This window comes from Triturus cristatus, chromosome 11 (genome assembly GCF_964204655.1).
Source record: "Triturus cristatus chromosome 11, aTriCri1.1, whole genome shotgun sequence".
Lineage (NCBI taxonomy): Eukaryota > Metazoa > Chordata > Amphibia > Caudata > Salamandridae > Triturus > Triturus cristatus.
In genome coordinates, this window is record NC_140594.1 from 623,198,004 (window position 1) to 623,220,549 (window position 22,546).

At 41.8% G+C, this 22,546-nt stretch overlaps 2 long non-coding RNA genes across 2 annotated transcripts; one reads left to right on the forward strand and one right to left on the reverse strand.

The window, feature by feature from the left end:
* Positions 1-1,427: 1,427 nt before the first annotated feature.
* On the reverse strand, positions 1,428-2,242 carry LOC146785180 (uncharacterized). The gene is made up of 2 exons (XR_014970569.1): positions 1,990-2,242; positions 1,428-1,602 (listed from the first exon to the last, which is right to left on the reverse strand). It is a non-coding gene; the product is annotated as an uncharacterized LOC146785180 (long non-coding RNA).
* LOC146785181 (uncharacterized) lies at positions 1,523-12,889 on the forward strand. Its single transcript, XR_014970570.1, has 3 exons — positions 1,523-1,655; positions 4,329-4,404; positions 12,564-12,889. It is a non-coding gene; the product is annotated as an uncharacterized LOC146785181 (long non-coding RNA).
* Positions 12,890-22,546: the final 9,657 nt, after the last annotated feature.

The following is a 22,546-nucleotide window of genomic DNA, read 5'->3' on the forward strand; positions in this document are numbered from 1 at the left end:
GACCGTGTTGGCGGCCGACCGAACTCCATTACGGTTATACATTTCCAGTACTCTCCCTGCCAACTGCGCTGGAAAATATTTGATGGTATTGATGGCCAAGTGAGAAAGTACTGCATACTTTGAACTGCACTGCATGTATTTCAATCACCACAAGTATACAAAGTATTTATTTGAATATTAAAACCGTATAAAGTATATTTCCGATTTGAAGTCTTGCTTCTCAAAACATATATAAAGAATCTTGCTATTTTTATACAAAATTGATCTCAGATTTATTCTTCAGTGTGTGTCTCATTTATTGCCCCTGTGTGTACAACAACTTCTTAACACTGTCCTCTGATAAACCTAACTGCTTGCCCACACTACCACAAAAATAGTTAATATGATCTACTTACTGCCTCCATCTTCCTCTGGGGATCTTTCACACTCTCTACATAGTGTACTTCATTTTAGTACACTGTACAGAGGCGGGCTCCTACAATGTTCTTAAAGAGTTTCATCAGGTTGCCACAGTTTATTATGTAATAGGGACCTAATGAGACAGATTGGGGCACCTGCAGAACTTTATTGCCTGTGTGGGTCAGCCATAGCCCTTCAATGTCATTGATTGTCTTGTTAGTTGCTGGACTGTAGTCAATATCATTTTACTTCAAGTACTCAGCGCTCTTTTTCACTTCTATCAGAGTGTTCCATTAAATGCTGATGCGCTGATATTGAAGGCACGCTGTAGTAATGTAGACTTGATTCTTTTATTGTAAGTAGGAGCATGGAATTATAGAGGTTAGCATTCCATGTGTTTTCATTGGTTGCTTTGTATTATGGTTTGAAGGGGGTTAAAGATTTATGTTGCTATCGATGGTTTGCAAGTGTTGGGTTGGCACCATCAGAGAAAAATGGGAATGATGTTAGATCCAAATGCTAAAAACCAGGTTATATTGCAGAAAATGTTCAGAGTGTACACAATTGTCAGTTGGGCAATGATAGTTGGAAGCTCTTTTGGAGAAACGTAAAGACTTGTTTCAGAAACAATTGGGAAAGGTGAAGTGATTCTCACATCACATTCAACTAAAAGATAATGCAGTGCCTGTTAACTATAAAGTAAGGCATGTACCATTATCTGTTAGGAGTGAGTTATCTACAATGCTAATGGAAATGTGCAAAGAAGGTGTGATTAAACCAGCGGCTGAATGGGTATCTCCCATTGTTTTAGTGAAGAAGACAGGAGATCTTCACATATGTGTGGATTTAAGATCAGTCAAACAATTTTTGGTGGATTGTTATCCCTTGTTGCACATTCAAGAGTTATTAGCTAAATTGGATGGTGCAAAATATTTTTCGATTATTGATTTAAAGGCGGCATATCATTAAATTGAATTGACGACAGATCCTCATTGTCACCTCCCCACAGACCAGCTGAGGCAAATGAGTTGCGTATAAAGGATATTTATTGGGGGGTGTACAAAAGAGGGTTCGGGGTGGCTTCGCCCGGTCCGAGGCGGTTCTTAGTTCTTCTCCTTTGTGTCCTGATTCCAGGGGCCGTATATTCGGATGTCCGTCTTGGTCCCGTTCCTGGGTTCGTGGCCTCTTCCGCCGGGCGTCCCCCTCGGTAAAAGGAAGGAAAAGAGGAGACTGTCAGGGTTTGGGCTGTTCCCGAGGTATGGCTTATCCTCACAGGCTCTTGCCCTATCCTTTCCTCCCCTGGTCTCCTAGTGGAACCTACATCGCCTTTTCTGGTTCAGCCCCTCTCTCCCGTCCCCGGGCCCTTTGTATTCAGGGGGGAGTCCCGTTGGAGGTGTTCGAGGGTGGTTCCTTACTTGGGTGTCCCTGTCCCTTCAACAAACAGTGGAGAAACTAAAAGAAAACTTCCCGCTCTGCGCTCTACTGCCTTTCTATGTTCAGGCGCCCTCCCTGTTCCCTTACTGCCCAGGGATACCAGCACGCGCCCGCCACCAGCCTCTCAGCGAGCACCCTGTCTTTTTCGCCACTTGCCTGATACGGGGACCCGATGACAGGGTCCCGGCTGTCTCGTCCGTGGCGCCTTCCCCGGGGTAAGTCCCGGTTCTCATCTGGGTCCCGTTGTTCGGGTCCTGAGCTTTCTCCGAACCGCTCTTCTCCGTCTCCTTTTCCGATGTTGTCTCAGCTACTTTCTCCTCGTCCTCCTGGCCTCCGTCAGCTTCCTCGCTTCCCACTCGCGTGCCCTCGACTTTGCCTTCTTCCGGGTTTACGTGCCTCTCGGGGCTCCTCCCCCTGGCCGCCGCTAGAGCCAGCACCAGTCGTGTTGGTTCCGTGCCCCCGGGGCACTCCTGGCGGTTGTCGGCGATCGTCCCGTCACACTAATTTTATCACTTCTTTCATTACACGAGATGGAGCAACATGCATGCCGTTTGGTCTGGCATCTACCGCAGCAGTATTTCAGAAGTTCATGTTTTACCTGTTCAAAAATACTGATAATGTAGTGGCATTTCAAGGTGATATTTTGGTTTACACTAATTCTGAAGATCAACATTATTGTTGTATACTGTATTAAGTTTCTTCCTCGTGCACCGGGGGCTCATCTGTTATCCTATTGGTTGTTACCAACGCACGTCATTTCGAATGTTGATTGGTTACTTAATCTACGTCACCCTCTGACTCACGCATTCTTCCTCGGATGGTGTTCCTGTGAGTTCCGTTCTTCCTCCACCTGTGGCGGGTCTTGTATTTAGGAAATAAATATAAATATTTAAGTATAACGAGTTCTTTAGTTTTACTTTCTGATAATTGACACTTCAAATTGGCGACGAGGTACGGGATATGAGTATCGAGTGAAGACCCGTCATGCTGAAGTGCTTCTGAGCGTCCACTGTGTTCGAGGACTTCTGCAGTATTCTGAAAGGCAAGTTATTGCTGTTTACTGCTTTATTCTGCTTGATCCTTTAGTAATTGGATTTGTATTTCTTCGTTTTATGCCGTAGTCTGTTGTTGACGGAGCTATCAGATGCTTAGAAGTATTTATCGAGTGATGTCCGCTTCAAACTGATCCTTAAGGCAAGTTACTACGTTATTGTCACGGCATGGAAGTTTAAATATTTTCTAATCGCCGTGTATGTGCATATTTTCCTGTCGCACTGTAGGCTGAGGTGTTTTCATCGATCAGTAGTAAAATAACGGCCATTCTGCTCAGCTGCAACGGTTTTCCTTCAACGTTCAGCTGTAACTGTCATCGTAGGTGACGTATTTCCACACGTTCGCATGCATTCTTGTGCACAGCTGTAACGGTTTCCTTTCAACGTCCTGAGGTAATTGACAGTTATTGTGACGTAGTGCCTACGCTCACTCTTACGCTTTCATGTTGCGTGACTCCATTTTAAGAGCAATTTTCCAAAAGAAAGACATTTGCTGGCAGTTTAATGTGAGGAGTTCTGTTCTGCAATTATTTTCTTCGGTGTTTATGATAACATATAGGGAAAAACGAGGAGAATTTGTAGAATAGTTGTATACTAGTAGGATTTTTATTTATTTCAACTAAATTTTGGCAATTCATATTTTTAGCTGAATACTTTATAAAAAAAAAATATATATATATTTTTTTTTTTTTTTTTTTTTTTAAAACAAAAAATTACTAGTGAATTTCAAAAAGAGGAAACTTATTCTAATACTAATATGTCAGAAAATTCAAATATTAGTGCACCAGCGCCTTTCTTATCTGATCCAGGTAAACCAGTTATGAAATGGAAAAACTGGTTGAGGGCATTTGAGAATTATTTAATTGCGATAGATGGAAAGAAGTATGAGCCAGAGAGAAAAAAAGCCATTTTATTTGGGTTATTGGGTGCAGCAGGCCAAGAAATTTTTGATAGCCTGCCGGAATTTGAAGTACCTCCTGGTCAGTTTATTCCTATGAATGAATACCAAGAAGCGGTAAAACGTTTAGAGAAACAATTTGGAGAAGAACCAAATATTATGGTGGGCAGACATCGTTTTGCAACACGGAAACAATTAGAAAATGAGACTATTGAAGAGTACATTGCTTGTTTACGAGTTTTGGCAACAAAATGTGAATTTAATGACATGGTTGATGAACATATTAGAGACCAATTTGTTTTTTATTGTTATGAAAAAAAAATTCAGGAAAGGTTGTTAGCTTGTAGAAATCCTTCTTTACAGGAAACAATTGACATTGCTAAGGGAATAGAGCGTTCGCTGGAAAGTACAAAAGAACTTTCTTCCGATAAAAATGTAAAAAATGATGTATTTTATGTTCAAGAGCGTAAAAAGTATGTACCTAGCTACGACAAAAAAGGGAAAACTAGCAAAAGTCCAAATGTAAATGCTTTTGTTTGTTTTAGATGTGGTTCAAAGAATCATAAGGCGGATTTTCAAGGGTGTCCTGCGCAGGGAAGAAAATGCACAAAGTGTTTAAAGGTAGGACATTTTGCTGGTGTGTGCAACAATTTTAGGGTTCAGAAGTTTCAAAAAGTCAAAGTTAGTTCTGTTGATGATTTTGATGAAGATATGTGCTCTAATATTGTTTTGACAGTTGATGATCCTAATGATGACATAAAAGGTCCTCTTGGTGTTGCACACATAGGTAACGTAGAAATTAATATCATGGCGGATTCAGGTTCGCCAATTACCATAATTTCTGACATTAAGTATGGAAAATTTTGGCCTAATACTGATTTATTAGCCTCTGATGTCAATCCCAAAGCTTTTGGGGATTTTGATATAAATATGTTGGGTTATTTTCAAGATAACCTGAATATCAAAGGAAGAATTATTTCTACTAAAGTATATGTTGCGGAGCGGGGTAGAGATATAGTAGGATGGAAGGATCTGGCGCGACTGGGAATTTTACTCAAACCAGGTGCCGATGATCCTATTGTGTTGGATGAAAATTTTGTTCATGCAGTTTCTTTTTCTGATTCATTGCCGCCTGTAGACAAAGTTGATTCAATTCTGAGTAAATATGAGGCTCTTTTTGAAGACCGCATTGGTTGTGTCAAGGGGTTTGAACATACCATAAAGTTGAAGAAAAATGCTATACCAGTTAAGCATAAGGTAAGACCAATTCCGTTATCTGTAAAGTCTGATTTACAAAAACTTCTCCACAAATTAGTTGAGGAAGGGGTGATCGAACAGACTAATTCAGCAGAATGGGTTTCTGCCATAGTTCTGATTAAAAAAAAGAATGGCCAAGTTCGTTTATGTGCTGATTTGAGATCGTTAAACAAAAATATTTTGGTGGATTGTTTCCCTTTACCCAAAATCCAGGAGATTCTTGCAGCTACTAAGGGTTCCAATTATTTTTCCTTGATAGATCTCAAGTCAGCATATCACCAAGTGCAATTATCGGAGGACTCAAAGGATTTAACTACTTTCATTACTCCATTGGGTGCTTATAGGTTTGTTAGACTCCCTTTTGGTTTAGCTTCATCAGCCAGTGTCTTTCAAAAGTTAATGGAATGTGTATTAGAAGGAGTGTTGGGTGTTCAGAAATTTCAGGACGACATTCTTATTCATGCTGATACTATTGAGAAACATAATGAAATTTTAGAAACAGTCCTTAACAGGTTAAATGAGAGAGGCATGACAGTTGCTAAAGACAAATGTAAATTTCTTCAAACTGAAATTGAATATTTGGGCCATGTATTGAGTGGAAATGGTATTAAACCTAAACTAGATTTAGTCAAAGCTATAACAGATGCACCAAAACCTACGGATAAAGATACTCTTAAATCATTTTTAGGGCTCAGTGAGTATTACTCACGTTTTGTCGAAAACTACTCAGATTTAGTTGAGCCTTTGAGAATGTTGCTTCGTAAAGGAGAGAAGTATATCTGGTCTGAGAGTCAAGAGTTTGCTTTCACAAAAATCAAGGAAGCTATTGTTAAAGCCCCAACGTTGAAACCATTTGATCCCGATGGTATCAACATCATCACTGTAGATGCAAGCTCTGTTGGCATAGGTGCTGTTTATTCTCAAAAAGTTGCAGATAAGGTGCATACCATTGCATTCATATCCAGACGTTTATTGGATGCAGAGCGTAATTACAGTACCATAGAGAGAGAAGCCCTTGCTTGTGTTTGGGCTGTTGATAAACTCAAAATGTATTTATGGGGTAAACGTTTTGAGTTGATCACAGATCACAAACCTTTGACTTTCTTAATGGATGGTTGCGGTAGGGGAAACGGAAAAGTTTCCGCAAGGTTAGTAAGGTTGTTATCTAAACTTCAGGAATACAATTTTACTATTAAACATATTGCAGGTAAGAAAAACGTAAGTGCAGACTTCCTTTCACGTCTTCCATTGAACAATGTAGAGACAGAAGTGGAAGAAGAAACTGAATGTGTAGTGTCATTTGTTCACAGTTTTAACAAATTGGAACAGTTATGTAAAGAATCGGAATGGTTAAGCCTCATGGATGAAGATTCAGTGTTAAACAAGGTAAAAGAGTATATATTAAGCAAATGGCCGCCTATCAGAAATGTACATGATTCATTAAAAACATATGTACAAGTAGCTGAAGAGTTAAGCATTGAGAAAGGTTTTGTTTTGCGGGGAGATTTATTGGTTCCACCCACAAAAATAAGAAAACATCTAATTGAGTTAGCTCATAACTCTCATTTAGGCTCAACCATGACAAAAAAAATTTTGAAGCAATATTATTGGTGGCCTGGATTGGACTCTGATGTAAATGAGTTTGTAGAAAAATGTTCTATTTGTCTGAGGTCAGATAAGCATTGGAAGCCTAGAGTTCAAGAAATGCAATTAGTCGATATTCCCTGTTCATCTTGGGTTAAACTGGCTATTGATTTTGCAGGTCCTTTTAGTGTTCTAGAGCAAAATTCTAGATTTGTAATTGTCTTATGTGACTATTATAGCAAATGGATATATGTCAAATTTGTGTCATCTATAGACTCCAAATGTGTAATAGAATTCTTGGAGTCATGTTTTTCTTTGGAAGGTTTTCCGCAGGTTTTAGTCTCAGACAATGGAAAACAGCTTACCTCCGAGTTAATGGTCACATTTTTGAAGAGAAACGGTATATGTCAAGAAAAGACTCCTTGTTATTCACCTAAATCCAATGGTCAAGTGGAAAGAGTCAATCGTTTTCTAAAAGATGGCATTCAGATGGCAATTTCGGCTGGATTTCCAGTGGTTGACTTTACTCGTGAAAGAGTTTATATGTACAACAATACAGTCAATAGTGTAACTGGTTATTCGCCTTTTTTCCTAATGAGAGGACGGCAGGGTAACTCTGCTGTTTCACCTAAGTTTGCTATTATTCAGGACCGTATGCAGGAAGTAACAAGGTTAGATGACTCCGACCTCCAAGTGAGAGACAAGATTGTAAAGCAACAGATTAAATCTAAAGAATACCATGACAAGATTCATAGAGCTGTTGTAAAAGAGATTGGCAAGGGTGATTGGGTCATTGTCAAGAAACCTTTTGTCAGGCATAAGGGAGAGTCAAAGTATTATGAACCCTGTGAAGTTATTGAGGCCTCTAGTGGTTCTGTTCGACTCCATAAATTTGGATGGAGAAACAAAAGTGATGTCATCAAGCTCAAGGATGGACAGAAGGAACTCATGTCATGTCCATTTAATGAGGGTGTAGAGTTGGAACAATGTGAAAATTGGTTTGATTATCACATAAACGAAAAAGACTATTCTCCATCAGTTTTAAGAGAATCTACCAGTGATAGCTCTATTTCAAAAGAGACTTCAAGTTTACCTATGCAAGAGGTGTTTGGAAAAGAAACAGTTCAACACAGTTTAACTATGGGTACATCAGCTGATCTAGAGAAGCAAGAGCCAAGGGAAGCAGCAGAAAATGTAACCCGTAGTGAGAACAATGAAGCGTGTGCTTCTAGTCATGTAGAAGGCTCTTGCACCAGCTCTGGCAGAGCAACTAGCATTCCCAACAGATTTAGAGACTTTATTATGTATTGAGTTCGTCTTATGAAAAAAGGGAGATGTTGTATACTGTATTAAGTTTCTTCCTCGTGCACCGGGGGCTCATCTGTTATCCTATTGGTTGTTACCAACGCACGTCATTTCGAATGTTGATTGGTTACTTAATCTACGTCACCCTCTGACTCACGCATTCTTCCTCGGATGGTGTTCCTGTGAGTTCCGTTCTTCCTCCACCTGTGGCGGGTCTTGTATTTAGGAAATAAATATAAATATTTAAGTATAACGAGTTCTTTAGTTTTACTTTCTGATAATTGACACTTCAATTATTATACTCTTGGTAAATAATGTCTATTTGAATGACAATTCTTTAGATAAATGCAAGTTTCTTGCCACAATAGTGGAATATTTAGGTAATTCCATTTCTGAGAAAGATATTGCACCGAAAACAGATTCACTCTAACCAGCGGCGTAAACATAATTGAGGGGGGCCACCCCTGCAAGGTACGTAGAGAGGCCCCCTCCGGACTCTATCAGGAGCTCCCCAACCGAAGTGCAGTGCTGAGGGGGCCCACGCACTGCGGGGGATGCGGGGGCCTGTGTTATGCCCCTGACTCAAACTTATTGGAGACATTGTTGAGACAAGCAACAAAGACCAACTCCGATCATTTTTAGGTTTATGAGAGTACTATTCTAGATTTGTCAAAAATGTTGCAGAAATTGCAGTACTTTTACCCTCACTACTCAAGAAGGGTGCAACATTTGAATGGTTGACAGAACAAAATATAGCATTTGCAAAACTTAATAAAGAAATGATAGATTTGCAACCCATGTCTCCTTTTTCAAATGATTCATTGAATGTAGTAACTGTTGGTGCCAGTTCAATGGGGTTAGGTGCTTTTTTTTTTAGACAAACTAAAGGTTATGTGGAATATACCATTGCGTTCGCACCTAGACCATTGACAGACGTTGAGTGTAAATAATCCACTGTTGAGCGTGAGGCTCTTGCTTGTGCTTGGTCTGTTGAACATATCAAAATGTATCTGTGGGGCAAACAGTTTAAGTTGAGGACGGACCTTTAATTGCTTTATTATCTAGAAATGAATTTAGAAAGGCTTCTTCCCGGTCGATCCGAATACTGGCCAAACTTTATGAATATAATTTTAATGTTGTGTATTTACCTGGACTATGTAATGTAAGGGTGGACTGTGTATCTAGATTTTCTGGTAATAATGGAAATGCAGCTAGGGTGGATAGTTTGCAAGATTGTGTTGTAGCCAGTGTGAAGGATGTTGTTTTATCAGTTGGCAAAGTAATTTCGGAAGAGGAATGTTTGCTAGCATCCAATGGGGATAACGTTTTATATGTGGTGAAAAGGTACATTATCAATGGTTGGCCTATAGCGTAATTTTTTTGCAAAGATTTACAAGTCTTTTGGTAGGTCAGAAATTAATTAGCCATTGAAAATGACTTCCTGATGAAGGGTGAGTGTTTTATTCCTCTGGTGGATTTGAGAGGTAAATTGATTGCTCTAGCTCACATAGGACACATTAGCCAGTTTGGTACTACTGAGAAATTGAGAGCTGTATTTTGGTGGCCATTTATGGATGTAGAGGCAGTGACATATATAAAGAATTGCATTTTGTGTCAGAATTCAGATAAAATCTTGAAAGGACAGAAAAGTGACGTGTTTATGAAAATGTTGCCAGAAAAACCTTGGAAAGATTTGACGATTGATTTATTGGGACCTTATGAAGGGGTTATCCAGGGAAAGTTGTATGTGTTACTACTCATAGATTACATTTCCAGATGGGTGGAATATAAATGGATTGTGGGACCCAACTCGGATGAAGTGATTTATTTTATGGATTAATGTTTTAGAAGAGAAGGATAACCTGATTTCACCACTTCTGACAATGGTGTCCAGTTCAATTCATTAAAGTTACAGATTTATTTTTCAAATCTTGGCATTAAACATAAACGCACTGCGCTATACTCACCTAATACGAATGGCCTTGTGGAACGATTTAATAAGACACTGGTAGAAGGTATTCAGTTAGCAATTAAGGCAAGAATTGATGTCAAAGAATATGTTGCCAAATTAATTTGGTCGTATCATTGTACCCCTCTCAGTACGACAAACTTTTCACTTTTCTTATTACTTAAAGGAAGGAAATTGAGACAAGGTTTAAATCCACATTGGTTACAAAATAAGCCTGCCGTTGTTGACATGAGAAAAGTATATCATGAAGCAAAAAAATAATGTCTAGTAAAAATAGTGAGTTGACAACAAATGTAAAACAAAAATCTTATTCATTACACTGACTGTGGAGACTGGGTTAAGATCAAATTGCCGGGGCATGTGTTAAAAAGGAGTTCCAAATATTCAAACGCATTGGAAAGTTATTAAAGTTGGCAGAACATCATCTTTATTGAACAATGGTTATTGGAGGAGTTGTTAAAAATTAACACGCATAAAAAAGAATGTATATACTGATATGAGTGGATGCTCCGGGCCTGATTTTGTCAGTGAAACAATTTATAGACATGAAATGAACAGTAATGATGATGCCAGTGTTCAGTTGTCAATAGGGAGCATTGAAAACAGTTCTGTGTCTAATGACTGTAATATGAGTAATACAAAGGGTTCAAGGAGTGTTAAATAACCCAAACATACAATGATTTTGTATGTACTAGACCTGTACAATGGAAATCTGCATTATTACTCTTATTCATTATTTGGGTTGTTATTATTGATTTTGTTTTTTTTGTTTTGTTTTTGTTGCTTTTTGTTTATAAAGAGGGGAGGTGTGTAGCTGTCCTGCCAACTCACAGAGTGACACCGTGTGTCACATGATATTGGCTCCTTTCGCACGATCACCCGGTGAGGAGCTGATATCACATGGGTGGAACACAATTAGCTGGAAACTCCTGAAGAGAGGAGGTTTCCAGCTATTTGTTTGGAGGTTTCCCTGAGCCGATGTCCATTGCAAGGTGTGAAACCTCACCAAGATATCGGTGGCAGCCTCAAAAGGTTTTTAGGTCTCGCTTGAGCCAGCGCATGCCCTGCTCTGGCGAGACATTTAGTTAGTGGGCTTTTAAAAGTCCTACCATGTGTGGCATACTGTGTGCGGTTACGCGCACAGGCACGAGCAGAGGCGCCATCTGGCTTTCCTCTCGCTCTCCCGCGCGTGCACCTTGCTCTGCCTCTATGTCTTGCTCGCCCCTCCCCCACCACAGAGTGTGTCTCACGGCCGCGCGTCATCATTTCTGTTTTGTACCCGTTCCTCTCCATCATGGCGCCCATCCTTTTAGCCTCATAGCCGAGCTGGTAGTCCTATCTCCATGTTCCCTACTTGCCGAGTAGGACGCCTCCCTTTAACCCGCCCCCTCCGGGCCCGTCCTTTTCGTGCGCTACCACGCATATAACTCCTCCGTGCTCTGCTGAGCATTTAATGCTCCAATCCTCTTCTCCCTTTTACACCTTACCCTTGTGGTCTCGGGCGGCAATAATGTATTAATTTTTTATATTGTTCTCTGTTACCTTGTCTCGATTACCTCGCTGCTGCCAGCTGTCTGAGTGACGTCTGAGTGATGCAGAAACCCTTTGGCCTCAGAACTCTTATCTACTATGAGTGTCTGTGTCTCACCCGCGGTTTACAGACACTCTTCCTGTTGACGCGTCGCCCTCTGCCTTCTATGGCATAGATCTCTCAGTGAAACTTGGCCTGACACTTTTTCTACCTCTAACACTAACTCGATGTTTCTAACCTGAGTGTCCCTTTATGTACCTATACGTATATACCTTATACTCTTTCTGTGCGTTTCTGAATGTTTATCTACGTGTCTATTCAGCCTACATATATGTGCTTTGTTTGTTTCTATATGCCGGTCTTTTTTGTCGTACATTAGGCCTCCTATGTGACCTCGCTACATCTAAACTACAATGTTTGTCTCCATGGCGACTTTTCTCTAACTTGGCCTGTTTCCATTGGATTTGACCTTCTCTCATGCTGCTAATTCTTTATCCCACACATGGGTGCACATTTATTCCATATCTGCTTGCCCCATCTGTAACTATATTGGGTAAGCCGGCCTACCTATGAGTATTCGCTAGCACTTCTTTGATATATATCCACTCCATCAGAATTTAAGTATATGCACTTTTCTACTGTAGGTCATCCTGGGAGTCCTCTATTGTGGTGCTCTTTTAAGCCCCCATTCAGCGACTAGGTTTTGGTATTAACCTCCAGGTATTGGTCAACATATTTGAAATGTAGCTTAGCCAAATTTTCTTCTTTACTGGTTATCTATGGCACTGTTCTGTTCTGTTGCTAATGTTCACAATGGTGTTCACATATTCCTCTTTTTTCTTCCACACCTGCGGCTGTTTGGTTACTGCTGATGATCTAATTCAGCACACTTGACAGTACCTTGGCTGTGCACACTTTCATTTTTTTGTCTTTATATATATTTCGTTACTGTGCACTCTCCCTTATTTACTTATTAAATTGTGACAACTATCCTTCTGGTCCTTACAAACCTTGCCTCCCTCTTACTGAGGTATAGCAAAAGGGGATGATCTAGATATCAACACCCCTCCCCACCTTTATTATCATACAGTGTGTGTATTTGTATATATATATATATATTTGTTGTTCTTTTAGGTACCTCCCACATGAGTCCCACACTGCTTTGCTTCGTCCTGATGAAGGTGTGACCCAGATCCGGGTTAGACACTGAAATGCGCATCGGCGCTGGAGCTCCTGTGTCTCCCCTGCATCTGTTTCCCTCTTGGAAAATAAATTGCAATTTTGAACTGCATGACAAGTTGAGGACTGTGCATCCCTCTTGCTGAAACCATTCATGTTACACTGATATTGCATATGTACCAAGACGTTTGGGGAAGACTGTTATTATCACCTAAACACCGTGTTTGTAATCCGACGAATTGTTATCTGATGGGATGTCTGAGTATACGTGAGTATGTGGTTGTCTGGTTGTTTTGATAGAATGAGTGTGTGTGACTCATGATGCATATTGATATTGATTTTTGTGACATTGATTTTCATGTCTTTTGTATTGTATTAACTAAATAATATAAATAAAATATATATATATATTTTTTCTATTTACCTGCATGTATTCCTTTTGGGAGGATAATGGTTTGTAGGACCTAGTTTTCCTTACCGGTGACTTACCAGCACCAGATCAAATTAACTTTGGGCAGAGTGGTGTTTTTCTGCATTGCTAGTCATACACTGATAGCACCCAGATTATTCTATCAATCTCTTACAATGAACAAGATAGAGTCCCTACGATTCACAATTGGACTTTGGCTGAAAACTAACTGCTTACAACATGATGCTGGGAAAAAATAGGTTTTAATCTTTGAAAACAAAATTCAGCTGTCTGGTGTGCGTTATGGTGCCCCTGTGAACTGCGCTCTTCTCCCACTGCACCATAACAGTGAGGGATCTGGGAGTGATTTTTGATGATGAGCTTATTTTCTGCCCAGATTAATCAGGTTACTTTCTCTTGCTTTTACATCATTACATTAAAAAAAAAAAGATTTTGCCTTTTATTCCCCTGATCTGTGAAAGTCAGTGGGGGTAGCCTTTAATTTATCTTGCATTGACTACTGCAATGACTTATGCTTGACCATGCAGCAACTGCTCTCAATAAACTTCAAGTTTTGCAAAACAGCTCAGGAAGACTTATATTGGAAACATATCTAAATTTAAATCGGTTTCTAAAGAACAGTTCAAATTGCATTGGCTCCAAGCGAGGAAGCATGTTATGTTTAAATCTTTATGCTTAGCACATAAAGCCTTATATAATGCAGGACCAAAAGGTATTAGATTCAAATTTCTCTGGTGTGTTCCACAAAGAATTCTCCGGGCAACTTCTTCAAAGAATTTGGTAGTACACAAAGTGGCCCGTTTATCTTAGGGTGGAAGATATCTATTGTGGATAACAAATAGAGCTTGGATTGTTCTTCTCCATATTTAATCTACTCAGAGTCATATTCTTTTTAGAAATGCCTAAAAAACATACCTATTTTTGATTGAATTGCTGTTTTAGCTTCTTTTATTCTTTTGGTAGCTTCCTAGCAGCTTCTTTTTTAGCACCAAGATGCCTTTGGGTAGGAGTATGTTAAATAAATAATTTGTAGGTCTCGCCTACGCACCGCGCATGCACTACATAAGAGGACCTTTAGCCGTCCCTCTGGTCATTTCCAAGCACACACTCGTGCTTGTGGCGGCATCCACCTTGCGGGAGCGAGCAGGGGCGCGCCACAAGCACAAGTTCAGTGCGTGAAAATGAGAAGATTGCTCTCCTAAGCGCACGCGCCCATCATTCGCGGGCTCACCTGCCTGCCTGCATTCCGCAGTCTCTCGCTAACCATTTACTTTCAAGATTTCAACTACCCTTCCCTCCTATCGCAGTTTGCCTTTTTGCATCAGTCTTTCAACTCTGTGTTCCCACTCTGCCTCCTCAGTTTCCTCTGCCCCCTATTTTATCTCACCTTCATTTCTCTTTCGTCATGTGCCTCTCTTGTTTTTTTCTCTGTTCCCATCTGAACAGAAAAGAAAGAGCTTCTGCAAACAGATGACTTTCCACTTCCAAAACATTTGATGTCACCAGCTCTGGGCCAATCAAAGTCTGCTGGGAGGGACTCTTTTTAGCAACCAGCTCTGAAGAAAGGCTCTTTCACCCTTCCGTGGGATGACAAGGGCAACTACAGTTCATCGTTCGCTGAACTCCAGGGACCCCAAAAGTAAAATCTACAGCCGGCTTCAGAGAGAATTCTTCATTTCACGTGTACATGAGGAAACGCTTCATTTAAAATACACTGAATAAAGGCAGTTTAAAAAATTAAAAAAAAATTCTGGCATGTTCCAGAAAAGCGCTTCGATGCCTCGTCAGGGGTAGTAAGCGCTATGTAAATGCTATTACAATTACACGCGTGCCCCTTCCTAGGAGAGACTTTTTTTTTTTTAATACAAAAGTTTTATATAAAAAAATACAAGACTACATCAAGACTCACACTGAGCTTAACATGGGGCTTGCTCTACTGTCATGTGAGGAATCAGATTTTTTTAAAATTAAGAATAGTAAATGAGTAAGACAATAAAAACAAAGTCATAACGCAAACTTAGAACTGAACGTCAGTAAGGACCCAATGGTTGGTAATTATGTGCATGTGATGGGCGCCACCTCATATGAATCTTTGACCCAGAAAGTGTTGCTTCTGCATCTGTTTGGGACAAGTTGCAAATGGAAAATCTTAGTATGGTTTGAAACTATTTTGATGACCACCTCGCATGGGTGCTTTCCTAGGAGAGACTTTAAGCAGAGATCTCAAGTTTCCAGATTTTTCCTTTGCTTTCTGGAACTCGTGGTCCTAAGTTTATGATGGGATAAACAAACTAACAGCCATAGAAAATGCAATTAAAATGACGAACTGGAAGAGCTACCCACAGGGCACAAGTCCTAAACAAGCATTGGCATAGTCAATAGGTCTCGCCTTTGGGAACTTATAAGTGTTTAACCATGCAACAGTTAATGTTGTTGCACCAAGGATATTGTGCTGCATAACTAAATACTTATAAGGTCCCAAAAGCGAGACCTATTGGCTATGCCAATGCTTGTTTTGATATTTGACGGGGGAGGGAGGATGGGAAGTGCTGGTGTTGGGAGATGGGTGCCGCTTGTCGTGGGTTGGGACTGTAGATTTAGAAGTGCCTTGAGCTGTGCTCGGCACTAACCCTGCCCCTTCATGGCCACGCTCCCTCTTTACACAACCAAATGCATGCACAAGTTGGCAGGTCTAGTGTAATAATGTAGGCTTGTCTATTATTGTAATTAGGAGAATGGAATTCTAGCGCTTAGCATTCCATGTGTTTTCATAGGTTGCTCTGTATTATGGTTTGATGAGGGTTAAACATTCTATTCTGTTAAAGATGTAAAGCCTATTGTGTGGGTGCTCCAATAAACAGCTACTTGTACCTGATTGCACTATGAGGTATCGTCTTATCATTACTAAACACGCTTTCCAAGAGTAAGCTTGCCCGTGCCCCGCTAGGACTTAATGTTGAGTGTTTGTCCACGTGGGGATCGGCCCCGATGTGGGAGTGAGTAATTTCCCCATCGGAAGTTGATGTGCTTGTCTGAGCTTGAATTGTGTTGACGATAGGGAATAACTTCCTTCTTGCACCTGTGTCATCTGTGTAAGGGTCCTAGTGTTGTGTTTCCATTGTTTACAGAGCTTTTGTTGCTCTCTCTTTGACAGGCTGCCACCTGCCTTTTTGATATGGCCAGGAGCCTCCTCACCCTGTGCTGCCCCTTCTGTACTTTGAGGTTTGTTCCCTTGGGGGCTTCTGGCCAAGCCTTGCTGATGCAGACCGTGTGGGCTTATTGCTCTGGCTGTGTTAGTTCCTATCTGCGCTGGTGCATGTAGGGGGGCATTAGAATGAGAGATGTCATATGTTTTGCTTGTGAAGGGATTCCCGGGGTAGGCCGAGAGGTTTGGTGGATTTGGGGTAGACTCCTGCATGACCGTAGCAAGTTTTTGATTTGTGCCTGTTCCCAAATTAACTACTTCGTCGTAGGTATGTGGCTTTGCGAAGCAGGTGTCACGCTCAATGTGGTCTTGGACTTGCACCTCCTAAGATCTCGGGAGAACAGCATGGGCAAATGTTTGGATTCTTTCTTTGTTCCTCAAAAAGACTACTTAAGAACTGTAGTAAGGTACTTAGGTTTTCCAATTTGGGTGGACAATGGTATGAGGCAATTGCGTCCTCTGGATCTCTCTCAACTCTGGAAATCAATTTTTTTAGGGCCGCAAATTTAGCATCTATTCCTGAGATATATATTGCTATTGTGAGTCGCATGTTGACCTGCAGCTCTGAATTTCCTGTATGAAAGTTCATTGCCACCTTGGTTGCGTGCAATGTGTCTAAGAGTGAGGACCAAAACTTAGGGTTGCTGCTAGTCCCACTCTCCTGGGCTGGTGCATTGTTGCTGAAGCTTGTTTGACTGCTGTTGAATTTTGTCCCCTGCACCAGAAAAGGCTGTTAGAGGATTGTGTTGCCCCAGTGGTTATTATTTTAATTGCACCTGATGGCTTTAGCGCTGGTGGTGCCAGGTGCAACAATGTTTGTTGACGCCCCCCCATCACCATCTCTGCCACGGATTCCCTCAACACCACCCTTTAACAGTGCCCCTCAAGTCTCCAAAACTACTCTCTCTCAGATGCATTTATTAGTTTTATAGCGCCACACATGCTAGCGTAGATTATCAGAGCACTTTACATCACACACATTACCCAGAGACAATCAATCATACATGTGTAAATCAGTTTATAGGAAACATTACATAGGACAGCGGACTACAATGTGTTGTAGTCGACAGTATAGTTTGAGTACTTGGTCTGGAGAAGCACAAACTCAGAATTGAAAATGGAACACCTTGGTTGGGGGTTCACTTTAATAATAAGAATTGATTTCTACCCAAATAAACACATTTTGCAACATTAGGATAGTGAAAGACTTGGGATAAAGCATAAAGCTTCAGCCTATACCTTGCAGTTTTCATGCAGCTCTTCCATAACAGTTAATCATCAGTTATTCTGACATTTTTATTGTTGGCTGAAAATTGCTGGAGGCAAAGTACGCAGCAGCAGATGCTTTTAAAACCATATTGTTAGGCGCCCTCACCCGAAGTCAGCACCCAGTATGGCGGCACCCGTCGCACCGCCCTAGAGCCGACCCTGCCCTTGTTATCAGCTCTTATCTCACGGTTACCCGGTGAGGAGTCGATATCGCACCCTGGCATTGAAAAAGAACTGAAAACCACTGTAAATAGTGCAGTGGATTTCCATCTGTTTTTTCGAGGCGTCCATTAAGGGGTGTGAGAACATCCCGGGCCATAGGCACCAGCCTCTTCAAGCTTTGGTGGCAGAGTGGGGAAAAAAGTGCATCTGAGGTACTTCTCGGCACAAGGCCCTGCCCCCTTCAAGGCCCCGCCCCGTCTCACACGGTGAGATTTTTGTTCAAGCTTGTGGATGTCTGATGCCTGATGCTTGTGAATAAATTAAAGGCATTGTCATTTACAATACCATTTACAATACCAATAGCTCCAAAACTCGCAGTTGCGAGACCTATTGCATTGCAAATGCTTGTTGTTCAAGTTGGCAGGTTTGAGGACTACCTATCCTTCCCACTCTGTTCAAGGCCCCCTGCACATGGCTTCTTTCCACGCAGACTATTTTAGAACAATAACAGCAACTTAATAACAGCGCAGAATACTTGTCTCTTGCTGCGTAAAAAAATAAGCTTTGATATTATTACTCAGATTAATTACACTCATTTTATTACCCTCAAAACAATACAAACGTTGAGTTCAACCCACTGAACTATCTCCTGTCACCTCACGCACATTGGCTGACCTGCTTGGCTGGTCAAAACAAGAAAAGAACATACAAAATAGGGTACCCGGACAGCAAACAGGCCAAGGACGGAAAAGGAACAGAGGAACCATCCCAACACCAAAGACAGCTGCTCATATGGAAGTATTAAAAAAACCACACTGCCACGTGTTTCCAATATTCAATTGGCCACACAACCATGTCTGAAAGCTCTTCACGATCCCCTGATCTTATGTGACAAAACACCTTCCAGGAGTAATCCTGCGAGATTACTACACATTTTTGGCGAAGGATTAGTATGGAGTGAATACAAGGAGTAGCTGAGTAGTAAAGGATTGGAGGTTTATTCTGATAGCCAAGTATAACAAGATAGATGCAGCTCTCAAGGGACAGACAGGTAAAATGACTAACAGGAAAAAAATGGGCAGTGAGGTATAGTCTGCGCAAACAAATGGTGATTTAAGACAGTAAGAGAGAACCACAAATATCACAAAGATTGCATCGAAGGGAACAAAACAGCCACCACCCAATGCTGTTGCCTACAATTGATAACAATTGCAACTATACAGAAAAACAATTAGTTCCCTGAGCAAACTAAATATATCAGAACCTTCAATAAAAGAACAGCTTTCATACAATAAAACAGAAGCCTGGCTTCTGTTTTATTGTATGAAAGCTGTTCTTTTATGACCCGATGAATCGGAAATAAACACTTTGGTCTATAAAGGTCAAATATGGACTTGGATTTCTTACTGAACATTAAGGTGTTTATTACTTAAACAAGTCTCCTGAGAATCAATGCCAAAGCTGTGACTACAAGAGACCTCAATAAGAAGATGCGGATTGGACAAAGAACTTATCTATCAACATATTAATCTGTGATTTTCGAATTATTCCTATGAATTTAAATTGAAGGTTCTGATATATTTAGTTTGCTCAGGGAACTAATTGTTTTTCTAAAATGACTAACAACCTACTGTTCATACTATAACATTCTAGTTACATAGTAGGATTCTAGTAATGGAACATCACTTAAAGAGATACACCATTACTACACATCTTCCTTCTTAAAACACTTTAACATTCCTGACAATAATATCACTCATAAAGATGGACAACAACAAAAAATAAAATTACATGTGCATATACATAAGGATAAGTAATTAGAAACAAACAAAATCTTCAAACTTCTTAGGAGTGATTATTCGTCTTCCACATTTGCTAGATTTGTTCTCATTGGAAGAGTCATAGGTCACCCCCCTACTTTGTGCGTCCAATTCTCTAATACCCTCCTGGTGCCGACCTTCAGTATCCTCCAAACTAATAGGTGTTTGACCACATATGCTATCTTGTACATGAGGAACTTCACCACCAGCTCCATCATGCAACATCTTCGACGCTTGAGGTGAATGCAACAATGAGGCCCGAGATGTATGCAATGATGGTAAACTCGGTGCATTACCTCCTGCTCCAGTGGTACCCAACATCTCATTACGTTTCTCAAAGGACGGAAAAATATCTAACCACCAATAATCTCTTCTCCTTTCCAACACCCGCCCCCGCCCGCGTCCCGCGATGTAGTTTAAGTTACAGGCAGGCGGCAGCTAATCAAAACACTTACAGAGCAACGCATGAGCGGGCAAAAGCGTGCCTCCTGATTTGTTAACACGGTTTTCCTCTCTTCCATTTCTACGAAGATTAACATCGTAGAAAAGAAAGAGGGACAACCGTTTAACAGTGCAGGCTTTTGGAGTGACTGCCGATTTAAGACACAGGTATGGTGGCGCCCGGCGCCCCCCTGACCTTGGCACCCAGTGCGGTCACACCACTTGCACCGTCCAAAAGTCGGCCCTGGTTTTCACTGAGAGACTGGTGAAATAGGGTTTGGCTGCTGCCTCCATTATGCTAGTTGTTCCTTCTACCTTCTTTTCTTGCTGGCTTTTTCCTTGTGATGGGAGGAAGGTTTGCAGGGAAAATAACACCAGCAGGCCTTTTGCCTGTTGGGCCTGTGTTGTTGGTGAGCCGAACATAGGTTGGTAGGATGGTTAGTATAACAAGTTTAATAAGCCCGTAGCATTGAGTTCAAAACCCGATGGGTTTGTGCTATGAATAAGGACATAATTTCCTTCCTCCTCAGAGCCCTTACCTGTGTTCGCTTGGTGGATGGCTGCTGCTTTGCGAGGCGTCACTAGCTAAGGTGCCGATTTGTTTTTTAAAGACGTCAAACACTGTAGGAGAGGGGAGGCTGCTTGTAGGTTCATGGATTTGTACTTGCAACAGCCTTTGTGTGATTGGGTCAGACTTAGGGTGCTTACCCTGGACATAATTTCTCCTCCTCTATGTTGCTGTCACTGGTGGAGCAGATCTGAGGCTTCCATATCTCGTTGTTGGTGATGCTTTTCCTCTATGCTTGGCATTCTGCCCGGTCTGCAGGAGGGGCAAGGGCGCTCTTCCCAAAGGTGTAGGGGAGGCTCTGGTCGTGCAACCGACACTGAAGCCTGGATCAGCCATTCTGCATGTCTCTGGAGCACCAGACTCTCTCAAGGTAGCAAGTCCTAGTGGCACCTACCCAGGGCACCCTGCGAGATGCCCTGCCTTACCTGCCTATCCTGCTCCTGCTTCTCTGCCACACTTTTGTTTAAAGCGCTGTGGAAAAGTGCAATCTTTGTGTGTATGTTTAGCAATCTGTTTCTTTTGACATGGTGGGAGGAGGGGTCCTGGCCTGGGCACTGGGTGGTACAGTTATTTATTTCAAGGGGTCGTGCAAGTTTTGCTCTGTGCTGCTTGCCGTTGCTGCCCCTTGCTGCATCACTGCTACCTGCTCACTGCCGTCTGTCTCTCCTCCGTTACCCTCCATTGCCCTCTGTACTTTTGTGTATGTCTTTGTGCCTCCTGTAACCCCTTTATATTCTTGAGCTCAACGCTCAATGTTCGATACTCTCAGCACGGTTAATGGTGCGGGTATTGGTGGAGGTGTATAGGGAGGGCGAGAGACTAGAAAGTGGCAGGCCAAGCAGTCTGTAATCCACAGACCGCAACTATTTTTCTGGGCTTACTTTTTAGGTCTCGCCTAGCGTTGCAGCGCATGCGTTGCTCGCTCGGCGAGACCTATAGTGAGAGAGTAGATTTGAGAAAGGGACTTGAAACCCTGGCCCTCATTTTCATTGGCTGGCTTCACCGTTTATGCTAAACAGTGGCCTGCCATTGGAAATTCGTTTTTTTTGTTGACGCCCTTGCGCGCTTTCGTCCGGCCGATCCGGACAAGGTCGTCTGCTTTGCTGCTATCGCAAAGCAATTTCTTATCTTTATGGGGGCCATCTGTTTTCACTCAGCCCGTGTTTATTTTGGCATGGCGCTTTCAACATACCTGGAGGCGCATAAAGGCACGCCTGGTTTCCCGTCTTGCGGGTCAAGGGTGGGCCCGTTTGATAACGGCTTGAGGCGGGTCACCCTCGTTGAGTGTCTCTTTAAGGTTAGTACTCATTTGAAATCTAGAAAAACACTCTATAGTCTTGTGAGTTGTATACGGACTGCAGAGACCTACGGCACCGAATCATTATCTCACTGGGAATCAAAAACTCAGCGGGAAAAATGGCATGCAAGTCGGGCAAGGGTGGGAAGGTGGTCCCTACAGGTTCAGTTATGGGAACATTGGACCAATTTATTGTACGTGCCTCTTCAATCCTGGCCTACGAAATTGATCGCACTGAAAAAAGACTGTCACTGGATATTAGATAGAAGGTCCTCAATGGGTCTCCTAGCCGGGGGGTGTCTCCCACTTCCACTACCATCATCCCTACCATCATCCCTGGCCCAGTTGTCCAGCCAGGTGAGCGTGTTGGGCTGGACCAGGGTGTACACACCGTCCTAGTACATCCAGCCCCTAGTGAACCCCATCGGGGGTCGGAGTCTGTATCTACACCTGTATCTACACCTGAGGGACACATAGGCTCTCTAGTTAGTAGCATCTCGCTTGACCCAGCGGAGAGTAACGTTAGGACCCGTTATACACGTGGTGTAAAATCCGCGCACCCAATACCAGTATCTAAGAGGAAACGTGGGAGCAAGGCCCAGAAGGGCAGGAAGGCAAAAATTAAGAAGCCAAATGCTTTAGCCGAATCTTCTGGAAGTATATCGATGCCTCTAGATAATAGTGTTGAGGTCCTGTCTCCAACGATGGCTGGGATAGATCAAGCGACGCTATTTGGGATAGATACC